The sequence below is a fragment of the Hordeum vulgare genome, chromosome 3H (assembly GCF_904849725.1).
Source record: "Hordeum vulgare subsp. vulgare chromosome 3H, MorexV3_pseudomolecules_assembly, whole genome shotgun sequence".
In the NCBI taxonomy this organism is placed as follows: domain Eukaryota; kingdom Viridiplantae; phylum Streptophyta; class Magnoliopsida; order Poales; family Poaceae; genus Hordeum; species Hordeum vulgare.
Genome location: NC_058520.1, coordinates 465,011,109 through 465,027,134, shown reverse-complemented (window position 1 = coordinate 465,027,134; position 16,026 = coordinate 465,011,109). Strand labels below are relative to the sequence as shown.

Below are 16,026 nucleotides of genomic sequence, written 5' to 3'. Positions count from 1 at the left end.
AGTGCTAATGCGTTGGTCCAGTTCTTTATTAAAAGGAGAACCTTAATATCCCGTAGTATCCATTTGGACCCCGCTGCCACGAGAGGGATGGACAATAGATGTCATGCAAGTTCTTTTCCCTAAGCACGTATGACTACACACGGAATGCATGCCTACATCACATCGACGAACGGGAGCTAGTCACATATCTCTCCGTGTTATAACTGTTGCATGATGAATGTCATCCAACAAATCACCGATCCATTGCCTACGAGTTTGTCCCACTGCTGCTGTTACTACTGTTGCTGCTATTGTTACTTGCTGCTACTGTTACTTGCTTTGTCCTGCTGCTGCTGCCACTATTGTTGCTACTACTGTTACTTTCTTTGTCCTGCTGCTGCTGCCACTATTGTTGCTACTACTGTTACTTGCTTTGTCCTGCTGCTGCTGCCACTACTGTTGCTACTACTGTTACTTGCTGCTGCTGTCACTACTGATGTTCCTTGCCACTGCTATTACTCGTTACTCTGCTGCTACGTGCTACAATACTTTTCTGGCGCCATTGATACAACCATTAGAAATAGTCTGCCTTGTCACCAGATCGTTTCTGGCACCGTTGCTATCATATTACTTTGCTACTAATACTTTGCTTGCAGACACTAATCTTTCAGGTGTGGTTGAATCTGACACATTCAGCTGCTAATACTTGAGAATATTCTTTCGCTTCCCATCGTGTCGAACCAACAAATTTGGGTTGAATACTCTACCCTCGAAAACTGCCGCGATCCCACACGCTGGTGGGCCATTGCAAGACAATTGCTAATTGTTGAGCAACTGGGAGCAGCTCTTTTCTGACTCCGTTGCCGGGGAGGCATCAAGTCAGGAATAGTTGCACGTCAACACCCCTCAAGCAACTCTTTAAACATGGACTTGACTTCGTTCGTCAAGGATTACCTGAGGGGGGTCATAGCCTCATTCAAGTCGTCCCTTGTGACCAAATTCAAGGCCACGACCTCGGGTGGTCCACTGACTCCCTCTTCATCGTCAACGATACTCTTCGGGTGGTGAAACCCTTAATAAAGAGACATGGCTCTGATACCAATTGAAAAGATCGATATGGTTGACTAGAGGGGGGGGTGAATAGGCAACTAGCAATTTTTAGTTCTTCTTACCAAGTTAGTGAAAGCAACATAAAGGTTCTCTAAATTAGCTACTAGATGAGCAACCTATATGATGCTAACTACCATGACAACTAGAGCAAGCAAGAAATACGTAGCAACAATAATATACACAAAGTAAAGGTAAGAGATAACCGCAAGTGGAACCAATGAAGACGAGGATGTGTTACCGAAGTTCCTTCCCTTTAACAGGACGTACGTCTCTATTGGAGCGGTGTGGAGGCACATTGCTCCCCAATAAGCCACTAGGGCGACCGTATTCTCCTCACGCCCTCACACTATGCAAGGTGACGTGATTCTACTACTTGTGCCCTTGAAGGCGGTGACCGGACCTTTACAAACAAGTTTGGGGCTATCTCCACACAATGCTCGGAGGCTCCCAACAAGACCACGGAGCTTCACCACAATGGATATGGCTCCGAGGTGACCTCAACCGTCTAGGGTGCTCAAACACCCAAGAGTAAAAAGATCCGCAAGGGATTAGTGGGGGAATCAAATATCTCTTGGTGGAAGTGTAGATCTGGGCCTTCTCAACCAATCCCTAGGAAATCAACAAGTTTGACTGGCTAGGGAGAGAGATCGGGCCAAAATGAGCTTAGGGGAAACAATGGAGTCTTGGAAGGTCAAAGGTAGGGTTCTTGGAGTGGAAGAACCCTTTATATAGTGAGGGAACAAATCCAACCGTTATCCTCACTTACAACACGCGCAACATGGTACTACCGCTTTGGTGTAGTGGTACTACCGCTTGGGGTAAGAGTTACTACCGCTGCCCCTAGCGGTACTACCGCTCGAAGGTGAGCGGTACTACCGCCAGCCCCAGCGGTACTACCGCTAGGCCTGGAGCGGTACTACCCCTAGGTAGGCATAAGGCCATGGTAGTAAAAATACTACTACCGGGTCTACCACCGCTGGAAAAGTACTTGCAAAAAGTCCGACGAAGTACAACCGCTCAGAGAGGGCGGTACTATCGTCCAGAAGCGGTACTACCGCTGGAACTTTTTGCAGAGGCTGTCAGAGACCAAACGGGAGTTCCATTGTTGCAAAGAAAAGGTGGTGGAAAGAAAGAGTGTGCGTGTGTGAGTTGATTCCACCCAAACCTTTCCGACGCGGACCCCCTCTTAATAGTACGAGTTTCCTATGACTCAAAACCACCAAAGAGAACCGTAGAAACCACCGTGCTTTAAAACCATCGAGGGGCGACGAACCGTATTGTGCCTTCCCATGTATAATCTGAAATGCTCAGTGCACACGATTAGTCCGCAGTGCTACTGTCATCAGTCTCCAAAATTACTTAGGAAAAAATATGCCCTAACAGTAACTTCGACAAAGATTGAGTGCAACGCCGCCTATTTCCGGTTAAGCTCCATTGTAAGTCCGGCAAAGCTCCAATGCAGCGTCGACTATGCTTCGGTTGGCCTGGTGTTGTCCATTGCAACACATACGGTGCTCCCAACAAGCTTCAAGCAACATCGCCAGAGTTGCAGCGTCCCCCTAAGCATCACCGGAGTTTGCAACGCCCCCCTAAGCATCACCGGAGTTTGCAGCTCCAATGAAGCTCCATTGCAGCCGCAGCGAGCTCCATCGACCCGACGGTGCTCCCGTGGCATGCTCCACTGAAGCTCCGGCGAAGCTCCGTTGCAGACGTGACGAGCCCGGCGACGCTCCATTGCAGACCCTGACGCTTCATTGAAGCTCCATTGCAGTCTTGACGGAGCTTCGACGTAGCATCGATGACTCCGACGAAGCTCGATTGCAACTCTACGCGAGCAGCGGCTGCGAGCGGGGCGGCAACGATGAGGGAGGATGGAGAGGAGAACTGGCGACGCGAGAGGTATATGAGCGTGTGGCGCTGCGCGCCTCGGCGGAGGTGGGAGATGGCGGCGGCTGCCATCGTAGCGCCCGTGAGATTTGGATTGGGGAGGAAGAAAAGCTTCGATCGGATTTCGTGCTGGGGCCACACCGCACATGACACGTGTCGTAGCGCTGAGGCGACTTACGCGATGATGTAATCAGCCGATTTATTTTAAGTGTTTTTCAAGAAAAATCTGTGTCATAAGTATAGCCCTAGCCATAGCTCAAGCCGGGCCAGACCAAGCTCGGCGTTGAAAACCTGGGCCCGATCCTGGCCCGGCCGTCGGGCCTAGATTTCAGGCCCAGGCCCGGCCCATCACTCCTAAATTCTGTCGAGCTTCGGGCCGGGCCCCTTCCTTAAAATGTAAAAACACCAAGCCTAGGCCTGGCCCGAAATACACTTCGGGCTTAAAATTCAGGCCTGAGCCCGGCCCATGGGCGAGGTTGGCCCGGGTTGCCCATGGCCAAATATAGTCATGACTATATCTTTCAAACTTCTGTGGCAGTATATTAGAGCATCTCCAGCCGTTCGCCGCTCCCAAGGGACTGAAATAGCGTCGCTTGGGGGCGAATATGCGTTAAATTTGGCTTGGGGTGGGTGGGTGGGTGGGGGGGGCTCGGGTTCCCAGCCGCCCCCAAGGTCTTCCCCTATATGTAATTTTTCAAATTACATTTGGATCAAATTCAAAGAAACTGACTCGATTTTAAATTAAATTTAGGCGATTTCATTCAAACTTGTACAAACTTAAAGAAGTACATAAAAACATAAAAAACTACGGCGTTGCCGTCCTGCCGCCGCTAGCCTAGTTCATGCCGAGGAGCTGGTAGAAGGCGGTTTTCGTCATCATCGTCGCTGTTGTCGCCGTCGCCATCCTGCACGTCGTCGTCCTAGCTGCAACCCTGCCCTGCAGTGCCGTTGCGGATGGGGACTGGTCTACACCGGTGTCTCTTCTTCGCTGTTAGAGAGGACGATGACGCCATCCTCTTTGTGACCACGACGCCGCGCAACGATCTCCTCGAGAGCGCGGCGTTGGCGCTGGCGCTCCATCTCCTCCCGGACGTAGTCGTCGGGCGACCACTTCATGCCGGTATCTAGGTCGACGTCCATCTTGGCGTGCTCTTGCTTGACGACCAGCGACGTCACCGGCTCCTTCTTTGGCCTTACCAGGCGCAGATGGTCGCGAGGAGGTGAAGGTTGGCGACGACCCTCATTTGTAACAAGGTTGCCGCCATGGCTGCGACGGCGTTCCAATGTCTCTAGGGGCTCGACCTTCACGGTAGCGAGCGTCGTCGTCGCGCCGTAGGAGTGGAAGGAGGACGAGGAGGAGGACCACGCCATTCGCGTCGGCAGCCACGAGCTCCCGCTCCGACGGGAGAACGGCGACGTCAGGTACTCCATTTGCATTTGTAGGGTGTGTTAGACTTGGTAATATTGCTAAAACTTGGTAACCACTAAATATTGAGAAGAATTATGTTTTTATTTGATAAAGTAGTCTAATCATCTTCCTCTAGACATACTTTGGATCCTATATTGAGGGGCCCATGCGGTTGGGGGTGGGAAACCCTGGGGGAGGGGAGACGTCTACACTTGGCTTGAAGGGCAGGCCTCCCCCCTGGCCACCGCCCCTCTCCTTGGAGGAGGGGGGGGTCAGTGTTGGTCGGCCCCCTTTCCGCTATATAAAGAGCGGGGAAGGACAGGGTCTAACCCATCCCTTCAGCTTGCGACTGCCCTCCCTCCCCCCTCCCACCCACACACACACTTCCTCCTCTATAGCGTTTGGCGAAGCCCTAGTGAAACTTTTCCATCATTATCACGTCGTCGTGCTACTGGCCTAGATACCATCTACCCCACCTCGCTTGATGGATCAAGACGGAGGAGATGTCACCGAACCGTACATGTGCACATCTCGGAGGTGCCGTTCATAGGGTGCCGGATCAGATTGGATCTTAAAGAGTACGACTAGATCAACCACGTTCGCTAAAATGCTTCCGTTTTTGGTCTATAAGGATATGTACACACTCTTTCCATTCCTTGTTATGTATCTCCTAGATTAGATCTTGGATTAATTGATTGAATTTTATTTTTTCATGCAACATTCCCCTTTAGTAAGGATCCTGAAAATCTCTAACCATCAAACTTCCCCGATCTGATCGTCAATCTATGCTCAGAGATCAGGTTCTTCCCCCTCCTCCCGTGCAGTTTCAATCCCCCAAATTTATCCTCCGAATTAGCTCCTGGGAAGGGGTCTGCCCCTCCTACATCGCCGCTCCGGGAACTTCAGTGTAGGCCGCTGCCCGAGGATATTTGGAACCCTAGAAAATCCTAGGGGCAAGAAACCAACAGTTTTACAAAATCTTTATGTACCGTGTGAGGGGGGATAACAACCTGGAGCAAATGGTGTGAAACAACAGTCACCAGATTGAACTAGCACTCAAGATTTTTGTGAAACAATTACGTATGAACAGCATCGCTCTTTTTCTAAAAGTAGCATTGGTGTGGTTCATCTTTTCCAACCAACAAGTACAGTTCAGTCTGTTAAATATATCCAACTAGATTTAAATGGAAAATTCCATGAGTAATTACACTAGAGAAGATTCCTTTGATTCATGCTCTCCCGTAAACTCTCTAAAATATAGAATAATTGGAAGGAGCATATATCAGGACCTTCTGTGCCTGCGCATACATACATGTACAGAGTCAGAGCACAGTTCCCTATCAACCCAAGAAGAGGTGATCGCCGTCTCTCAGCGCGCGAACATCATCCACCTCTGCGCCATCGGCAGTGAGGACATGTCTCGCTGCCTTTCCAAACTTGTCCTCGCCAAGCTTCATCAGTTCTTCCAGCGAACCTGGCAGATATACGAGCTTCCCTGCCGTGCGGTTGCTCGCCATGCCACTACCGTTTGGGATTTGCTTGTGGATAACAACACGTATCGGGTCGCCGTTCTGGAACGGTAATGTGTTATGCCGGAGATCTCTGGCAAATGTTAGCTCCTCTACTTGTCGTGCCTTCAGAGATTCAAGATACTGGAGAGAAAAAGGTAAAATTAATGCCAGGTTCAGATAATCTATCAATTTTACACTAAATCATCGGAATATTTTTCTTCTGGACAACACCTGAATGATGCAGCATATGTCTGTACATATACCTGAAGAAAATTGGAGAATATAGTGTCTCCGTCTGCAGTAGCAGGCCGGACGGTGTTCTGCAAGTGGCTATGGCTTATGCGTATAACCTGGGTTAAGGTTCTGCTCCGGATGGTGAATGGCTGCGGGATGTTGAACAGCACACCCATTTCACCTGCCATGCCATGTGGCCCTATCCTCATGACAAACTGAAAACAAGAACAGCAGAAGAAGGTTATAGTCGGCGATTTTTAGTTAAAAGAAGAAGTAGAAGTTTATTTTTCAGCGGGTTCCGGTAAATTTCCAGGTTTACCTTCTCCATGCCATCATCCTTATCGGTTCTCAACACATCCTGAAACGATACACAATGATGTCAGTCAGGAAATATACGTGCTCACTGCACACGGCCTGAAATATGTGCAGTGAATTTACCACTTGGCCGGACGCAATTATGTAGCAGTCCGTCGGGATCTCGTTCTCCAGGACAATGTCCATCTTGGGCGGAAAGAACTCCACCTTCATCTCCGAGACCAGCTGCACGACGAGGTTGCTAGAGACCCCCCGGAAGAGGTAGCAGTCCTCGACCGTGGCCTTGTATAGGTGCTGTGCGACGGCCGACCTCGCGGCCTTGGGCAGCTCCGACAGCACCCACTCCGGCAGCAGCAGCTCCGCCATCTGGAACCTCAGCTGCACGCTCTCCACCATCTGCTCCCGCATCCACGCGGGCAGCCGGTTCGCTGTCCCATACCTCGCCACCTGGTCCACCATGTCCCTCTGCAGGTCCAGTAATGGCACATGCATGAGCTGCAACTGCGTGTGATGATACTACGTGTTTGCTGCGGTGGGCAAGGAAGAGGGAGGTACCATGCGGAATGTGGTGGTGGCGCCGTGGACGACGAGGTTGGTCATGTTGCCGATGACGTAGCAGGCGAGGCCCATGTTGCAGAGCATGAAGAAGATGCTGAAGACCTTTTCGCCAGTGTTGGCGGCGTGCAGGTCGCCGTAGCCAACCGTGGCCATGGTGGTCATGGACCAGTACACGGCGTACGTGTAGGCGAACCACACGCTGCGCTCCTTGAAGTCGCTCCGGAGGCTGCCGATCCACGTCTGCTCCTTGTCCCGGTAGTGGAACGCGAGCCACAGGTACACGCACGATGCGCAGTGCACCGCAAACAGAGCCACCTGCATCACCAACTTCTGTTACGCATGAACCAACCAGTAATTCGGGTTGGCGTTCAAGTAGTTTCCTTACGCAGAAGAGCTTGATAAACCTAGTCCAAAAGTAGCTAAACCTGGTGTCCTTCTCCAACCTGCAATGTTCATATGATTAAATGTGTGCGATTTTACTATGTTATTAGTCATGAATAAATAATTACAAACACATCTACTGGCCTCTGTTCACTAACATGCTCTATATCAACCATGAGTGAAATACTCAGAATCTCAGATCAATTAAACACGTACAGTCTCTGTCACAGATCAAGGTCGCCCGGAGCGCGACTGCACTATACAGCCGACAAGATAAGGCCAAAGAAAGAATGTCACGCCGTCCAACTCTATAAAACGTATCTTAAATCGTTCGTGGATGCATTATTGAGCACACACGTACACATTATTAGCCAGTCACAAAATCCTAAATGGCCCTATTGACATATAGGATTTGATTGAAGTGACTGAAGATCTGACATTTCCTTGCACCCCAGATGGATTTAGGCCTCCGAACAGGCGTTACTTGTATTTCAGTCAGACGTGGTATTTTATTGGGGAAGGATTTTATATATTTATGTATAGGTATAAGTGGGATGAGGTACTAGGACAAAGTACATCCTACTTGACGAAGCTGTTGCGTGTTTCTTTGATCGTGAGTTCTTTTTTTTTTTTTTTCCTTTTTCTATTTGTGTCCATATTTTCTTGTTTTTGGAGTGATGGCGGGCAGCGCAATGAAAGTCATCCTTACGAGAGGAAGCAACACAGTAGCCCTCAACATTCACAGGCCAATGACGTCTCCTTTCACATATGCGTCACCACAAAGTAAACTAACCACACCCTAGTAGCACATATCTTAGTAGAATGGACATGTGAACTCAAAATTCACACGCACATTGCATAACTACAAGTGGGTCAAGACCCTATATAACCGTAACACATACTCCCTCCGTCCCAAAATTCGTGTCTTAAATTTGTCTAGATATGAATGTATGTAGTCACATTTTAATATTTAGATACATTCATTTCTAGACAAACCAAGACAAGAATTTTGGGACGGAGGAAGTACTTACCACCGGGGCCAGGCCATGCCCTAACCGGTGGTGCACCAGAAAGCTCTCTTTACATGGAGCTTAGGGCATCTCTAGCCCGGGTCACCAAAATGCCCGGATCCGAATAGTAGGGATACTTTTACGCCTTCAATGCCATTCATCAAATGTTTACGGACTGGTCTGGATGTCTAAAATCTCATAAACAATTCTTAAACAAGAGTAATGGACGAGGGAGGCCCTGAGGGATTCCGAACGCCCGCCCAACCCACTTCAATTGGACCATGGATACATGGTACTTGTTTTAATCTATATATATCGACAAACATGTTTTTTATGTTTGTGTAAGTGATATGAGATATATACTACTACCTATGTCTCGATTTTATTAGTTCTTATCGTATTTTAGGACAAATTTTTTACCACATATTTAACTAAAAGAATGTTTACGGACTGATCTAGATGTCTAAAATCTCATAAACCATTCTCAAACTAGAGTAATAGACGAGGACGGCTCTGAGGGATTCCGAACTTCTGCCCAACCCAATTCGATTGGACCATGGATACATGGTACTTGTTTTAATCTATACAAATTGGTACACATGTTTTTTTTTACGTTTGTGTAAGTTATATGAGATATACTACTACCTATATCTGGATTTTATTAGTTCTTATCATATTTTGGGTCAAAGTTGGACCACATATTTAACTAAAAGAATGTTAATACATGACATAAAAAAATTATATTATTGGGGTTCATATGCAGCTTGCAATGATATTCTTTTGGCAACATTTATATTTCGTTAGCAAGGAAATGGCACAAATACATAACTTTTGAGGCCGAGGTAACACAAAACCACATCTCGAGAGGATTTTAACAGAAAACTAGAACTTCAAGATTAATCGGTAAGAAAAGAACACAAATTTGTTCCGACTAGTCACTTAAGGAGAATTATGACGTGTGGATTCAATCTTCAATGATCAATCTGGGAAATATCCAGCCGATTTAGCCTAGCCATTTTAAATTTTGGAAAGTTTTTTGTGAGAATCAATCAAATGGTGTGGAGTGCTACGTACGCTACTACTCGTGCGTACCTTGCAAAGAGCTTACTGGCGCGACGCAGCCGCCAGAGCCGTAGAAGGATGAGGAACCCGCAGGGTCCGTTTCTTTTGCCTCTAACGAGCTGGTAGACTATCTGCAACGGGACTGTGGAGGCCACATCCAGCACGAACGACGGCCGCGTCAGGTACCTATAAATCCGCGGAAAATACGCATTGTCGCCAGAGTCCTAAAAGGAAACAAATTGATTAGCAGCGATGAGTTTGCAAGGGCCACTACCTCGCGGCGATCTTGCTGCGGTCGTCGACGAGGAGGTCGGTGGACCTGTCGCGGTACGCGACGAAGAAGGAGACGACGATGTCGGCGCAGAAGAAGACGTCGACGACCAGGTCGGCGACGAGGTGCGCCGGGGAGGCCGACTTCTCCAGGGCCAGCTCGAACGGCGACGCCCACGCAGAGTAGGCCACCAGCACGATCAGGAGCATCTGCCAGTACCTGCGAGATCAGCTCCATCGTTCAAGCTCGTACACCACGTCGATCCCTTCGGGTACGTACGTGCATGCATGCTGCGCAGGAGCGCACCTGTAGGGACGGCCGTAAGGGTTGATGACGTTTGGCCGGAGCGGAGGAGAGGCCCCGCCGAGAGCTTCCGGGAGATGCACCGTAGAGACGCCGACGTTTGGCGGCAGCAGCGTCCTCGACGACGTCGACGACGAACCTCGCCGGCTTCCAATGTCCGCCATGGACGTACGGCGCCGCGATTTACTTGTCGCTATTCCTCGTCGCGTAGTAGTACATCTCGTTTTGGTGCGCGCGGCCTTAACCGGGAAAGTATCGAATCGGTGATGTAGGGTATTGATAGGGAAAGGTTAGTGCTATCCAATTAGGGAATCCAAAAGAAACAGTGTAATTGTATTTACTTCCTAACTTCCCTCTTAATTATTATATCTGCCTACTTTTTTTTGTCTATGACGATAATGAATTTTGATCTTCCTACCTTAAGCTCCGGTCTCCAAGTATCAACAGGATAAGGTTGGAACAAAATTATTCCTTTTGTGAAGAAACATTTTTTTTTGAGAACTGGGAGAGAAACAATAAATGAAAATAAGGAGACCCTGAGTTTGGGCTGCCTCGGCCCAACCAGTTCTTGCATATATTTTGGCAAACGATATGCCCCTTATATGGGCCGGCCAGGGCACGGCCTACTAATTTTGGATTTTTTATATTGGAAAATATATTTTATTTAATAGGTTTGAAGAGCATACTGTCAAAATTCAGTTTGACAGAAGTAGTTAAAATTTGCAAAATAAATAAATCTTTACCTAATCTTTACCTAATAATAAAGAGGCTATCGCTTCCGTCGAAAAACCCACCGAGGTGATTTTACAAAAAAACTCTTACTGTTTATGACATTAAACTCGTAGTATATATTAAATATTTTTTTAAATACTCATATCTTTTAAACCGTAACTCCAAATTTAACATATTATACATGGAATTTGATTAGAAAAATATGTAGAATTTAAATATGATATTATTTTATCTGTTAAACGTTTAATAAAAATACTATCTAGGGTGCAATCTTAGTAAATAAGTCATTATTCGTCTTTCTTTCATACCGGTACTCATCCGGGTTGGGAATGAACACGTCAACAAAATCAGGATTAGAGATGAAACTGAAGGTCACTTGACTGATTCTTTGTACGTATTAAATCTACATGCAAGCCGTGTTAAAATAGAAGACCTGTGAAATTTTGAATTGCATTTTTTTGGATAAGACCATCTTTATTTGTATCGTAACTATAAATTCTCAAATTATAGACATTTTTTATAAATTAAGAGCGTGTGCTGTGTGGTATTTCTTTCTCCCGTTGCAACGCATGGGCCCTTTTGCTAGTAATAATAAATAGGCTATCGTTTCCGTCGGAAAACCCACCAAGGTGATTTTACAAAAAAGCCCTTACTGTTTATGACATTAAACTCGTAGTATATATTAATTTTTTTAAATACTCATATCTTTTAAACCGGAACTCCAAATTTAACATATTATACATGAAATTTGATTAGAAAAATATGTAGAATTTAAATATGATATTATTTTATCTGTTAAACGTTTAATAAAAATACTATCTAGGATGCAATCTTAATAAATAAGTCATTATTCGTCTTTCTTTCATACCGGTACTCATCCGGGTTGGGAATGAACACGTCAACAAAATCAGGATTAGAGATTCTTTGTACGTATTAAATCTATATGCAAGCCGTGTTAAAATAAAAGACCTGTGAAATGCATTTTTGTGGATAAGACCATCTTTATTGTATCGTAACTATAAATTCTCAAATTATAGACATTTTTTATAAATTAAGAGGGTGTGCCGTGTAGTATTTCTTTCTCCCGTTGCAACGCATGGACCTTTTGCTAGTCATGTATAATGTATATAGACATATATAACCACATTTGGAAATAAAATATTCATTGTGTATTGAAAAACCGGTAGCTCGATGGTTGGTTTTGGCTATGGCCAGCCAGCCCGCGCAAGATTGATCTCTGAAATCTGTTAGAAATTAATTAGTAGATTAGTTCAACCCGAACAGTCGTGTCTCCTCTTTGTGTCTATTGCCAGACACCTCTTCTTCGCACCTCTTCCAGATGTATATATTCTCTTTCCAGATGTATATATACTTGAGAATCAATAGAAAGAGGACTGCTGGTCCATTCATTTCCATTCAATCTCGTTTTACTCGGACACTTCATCATGCACTTGCTCTGCCAAGAGCGATTTGGCCACTCGAACAAAAAAGAAAGCGAGAGGAAAGAGGGGAAACAACGGATCCCCGCATCTGGATGCGAAGACGCTCGCACGAGGACGGAGTCCTGAGAACGAAGCGCCCGACAGCCCACGGCGCCATTGTTGCGCCCGGTGAGGCCACCCTCCCACGCTACCCGTCAGCGTCAAGCGACGACGAACAGCACCAAGCAACTCCGGCGATCTTCAACCATGGAACGAGATGCAAAGAGAAACAAGGCCACCATGAGAAGAAAACACATAATACAGGGAGTTAAAATTCCTTGCATCTACCAAGACGAGAAGAACAGAGAAGTAGAAAGAAAATAGAGAACTCACATAACGCGCATCGGGAAATCGATCACGAAACACTAATTTTGTTTAATTTTTGTTCTTCCCGTGATCTGGAGATTAACTGCTTTTCTGCACATAATAGGTGAACATGGTGAGATGAACAGATGGTTGAAGCATCAACCGAAAGAAATCCATGACCAAGGAAGAGAAAACCTCAATCAATCAAGAAGAATCATCAAATCATACAAACAGAAGAAGGTATCATGTATTTCTCGCCATCACTGCAGCGGCAGCAACCTCGTCGAGGACGCGCGCATAAGCATCACTCCTCCGGGCGCGGAGACCACATCCACCACACGCCGCTCCTCCGAGCGGACCTCGGCCCGGCTCCTCGCAGCGCAGCCGCATCACGCGATGGAGGTGGCCCCACGCTCAAGTCCGAGCAAACGGCCGCAGCCGGCGTTGCCCTGGCGCACAGCACCACGCACACCTCGATGCCACGACCCGAACGACGGCAGCGCCTTTCGGCGCGGCGACCTCCTCCCCACAACTACGGCGGCATAGAAAAAAAATCCCCTTACAGGAAAGGGAGCACAGCCCGACGACGACGTGCGGCGCATCAGCGTCTCTAAGCAGGCAACAATGGGGATGATTTCTCAATGGCCTACAGCCCACCACACACGCGCAGGAGATGAGATTGGAAATCCTTATCCAATTGGCATAGTTGCACTTTGGTCCTACTATTTTATCTACTATCAGAGAGGACCTGTATTTCTTACTCAAGCCCTTAGGCTTGTTTCAGTATGCAAAACAGCCTTGGGAATATAGATGCTAATCAAGTCATCATCTTTGTCTTTACCGCAAATATTCTTTATGACATGCATTTTGGGACAACAACTATAAATTTGCAATAAAACGTATTTTTTTTCCTTGCAAATCCTAAGAATTAAAAGTGTCATACTCAATATGACTAGCCCAAATTTTATTTGTGAATCACAAAGTATTTGATGGCATCTACTGCATTTTTTGCAGATTATCCATCTCTACTGTAAGATCTTCATTTTGTCATTTTGGCAAGATGACTATCATCAATGTGCTCTTCCAAATACTAATGGCATATAGCCTATTTTTTGTGAATCACAAGGTATTGGTGACATCTACTGCATCATTTGCAGATTATTCACCCTTACTGTGAGGTCCACATCTTGTCAATTTTATAAGATGATTACCTTCAAAGTGCTCTTCCAAAATATTAATATTTGGCGTGACTACCTCAAGATATCATAAGGTAATACTGGCATCTACTGTAAATTTTACAGACTATCCACTATTACTGCAAGGTCTACATCATGTCACTTTGATAAATGATTGCCTTCAAAGTGATTTCATACATTTAGCATAACATAAGGTAATAGAATTATAAACATCTACTGACAATGGTCAGACTATGTTTTCTATTACTGCGAGATCTACACCATATTGGTGATTATCTTTAAAGTGTTATCCTATATAAATTGAGGTCTACACATATGGCTATATGGCATCAGCCGTACTAAAATTTGCTCCTCTGAAGCAATTGTTGTTGTTCACTAAAATGATTTACTATCATAGTAAATTCATGCATGGTTATTGCATGTTGAATGGTATTATCTACCAATATCAATTATTCAAGCCTCTTTTTGCTTGAATATGTCATAGGGAACTACATAAATATTTACATTTACTTGTGATTACCTTCTATTACATTGGTAAAATACATGGCAATGAAGCCTATGACAATATTTCTAATTATAGTGTCGTCCATCCATCATGATGGACCACATAATTTATGACAATAATTAAGTGTCTCAACACTTTCGCAAGGTCCACAGGACATCGTGGTTATAATTTCATAGTGACTAACCAATGTTAAGCATGCAAGTCTATACGTTTTGGCAGTGACTCTAAAGTCACACAGGCAGTGACTCTAAAGTCACACAGTTCCTCAAGAATGAAGTCCAAAACATTAGCAATAATTTAATCACATGTGTTATATTGAAGGATACACCCAGGTTCACCAAGGATCACCTTGACCATGATTGTTCTCAAACAAATCATTTATTTATAGATGCCACTTACTCCTAGAAGTAAATTAAATAAATGCATTAGCATTTTCAAGTAACGCATGGCTCACATTTCCAAATACAGTAAGTACATGTTAGGTGAGATTATTTATTGTAAGATGATTTACGACATCAGTCGTTGTATCCACCCGAGGCATTATTGCTACTATAACCTCACCTTCGGAATATGTGTCATGGCTATTCTCTTAATAGCTAAGTATGATCATATGTATTTCATCTCTCACCAACTTCACTTAGTTCTCAAACTATGTACATAATGGATGAATATTTATTCACCTTGAATATTTCCCTTAAGAGAAACATGCTGCCCTGAGCACATTTGGAATGATCACCCAATAATTTTTCAAGACCCCAAGTCTATCGCAACTTACAATTTTGGTAATTATAAAATCAACTTGAAGTTGAGATCTCATGATCTGACATTTTCATATGCAGATCAGGTTGAAAAGCCCTTGATACACTTTACATCTCCTTATGATGGTATTACCATTTTCATGGTAAAGAAACATGTTATTTCTTAAACTCATCATATTCACCCAACGGGTTCTTCAAATATTTGCTAGCATTGAGAATACTATGCATGTGAGTGGTCACAAAATAGAACAATGAGGCATTCAAAGTAAAGTGGAGGATAAAGACAACCAATGACATTATTACCTTTTAATTAGTAATTGATCATTTTAAAAAGATTACAAAGACAACTCTCAAGTTTGTCAAATGTGCGGTTACATGAATATCGTACCTATGATTACCAAACCCTCAAACATATGGTCAAACCACACCATGAGTTTATTAAAAGGCAAATAAGTTCATTGTGGTATTTGAAAATTTGCAAACATACGACCAGAAACTATTCTGGTAAATGATGTTCTCGAATCTTCATCAGAAGGAAAACCAAAAATATAGTGCAATAAAAGAATGATCAATTTGTTTGTGCCTATGATATGTTTGCATAACTCATTTTTTCCGTAATATGGGAGACCTCATGTAATATCCCGATTATTCCCAAAATATTGTTTGCGTGTAGTCGTACTACTACATGTAGTATAAATGTCCAATATCCTATTTCTTGGACATTATATTTGATAATTTTTGCATGTATGAATCAATTCATACTCAGTTTTGTTGCGTACACAATAATTTTCTAAATCTTACAAAATATTTGGTTTTAAGCCTTACAATCCAGGTTTGGGGTTGTTTAGAAAATTATTGACAATTATATTGGTCACAGCTTAACAAGTTGCAAAATTTCCCAAATCATCAGATTTTATGTGCACCACATGTGCCATAGGGGAAATTAATTTAAGGCACTCTCACCTTACAATTCTAAATGAGCCACTCATTCTTCCTTGAACACATTCAGAAGATATGTG

General features: G+C 44.7%; 1 long non-coding RNA gene and 1 pseudogene across 1 annotated transcript; both read right to left on the bottom strand.

The window, feature by feature from the left end:
• Positions 1–5,724: 5,724 nt before the first annotated feature.
• On the bottom strand, positions 5,725–10,193 carry LOC123441868 (annotated as a pseudogene).
• A 2,400-nt stretch (positions 10,194–12,593) lies between these two features.
• On the bottom strand, positions 12,594–13,438 carry LOC123444285. Its single transcript, XR_006630973.1, has 2 exons — positions 12,744–13,438; positions 12,594–12,659 (listed from the first exon to the last, which is right to left on the bottom strand). It is a non-coding gene; the product is annotated as an uncharacterized LOC123444285 (long non-coding RNA).
• Between the last annotated feature and the right edge of the window lie 2,588 nt (positions 13,439–16,026).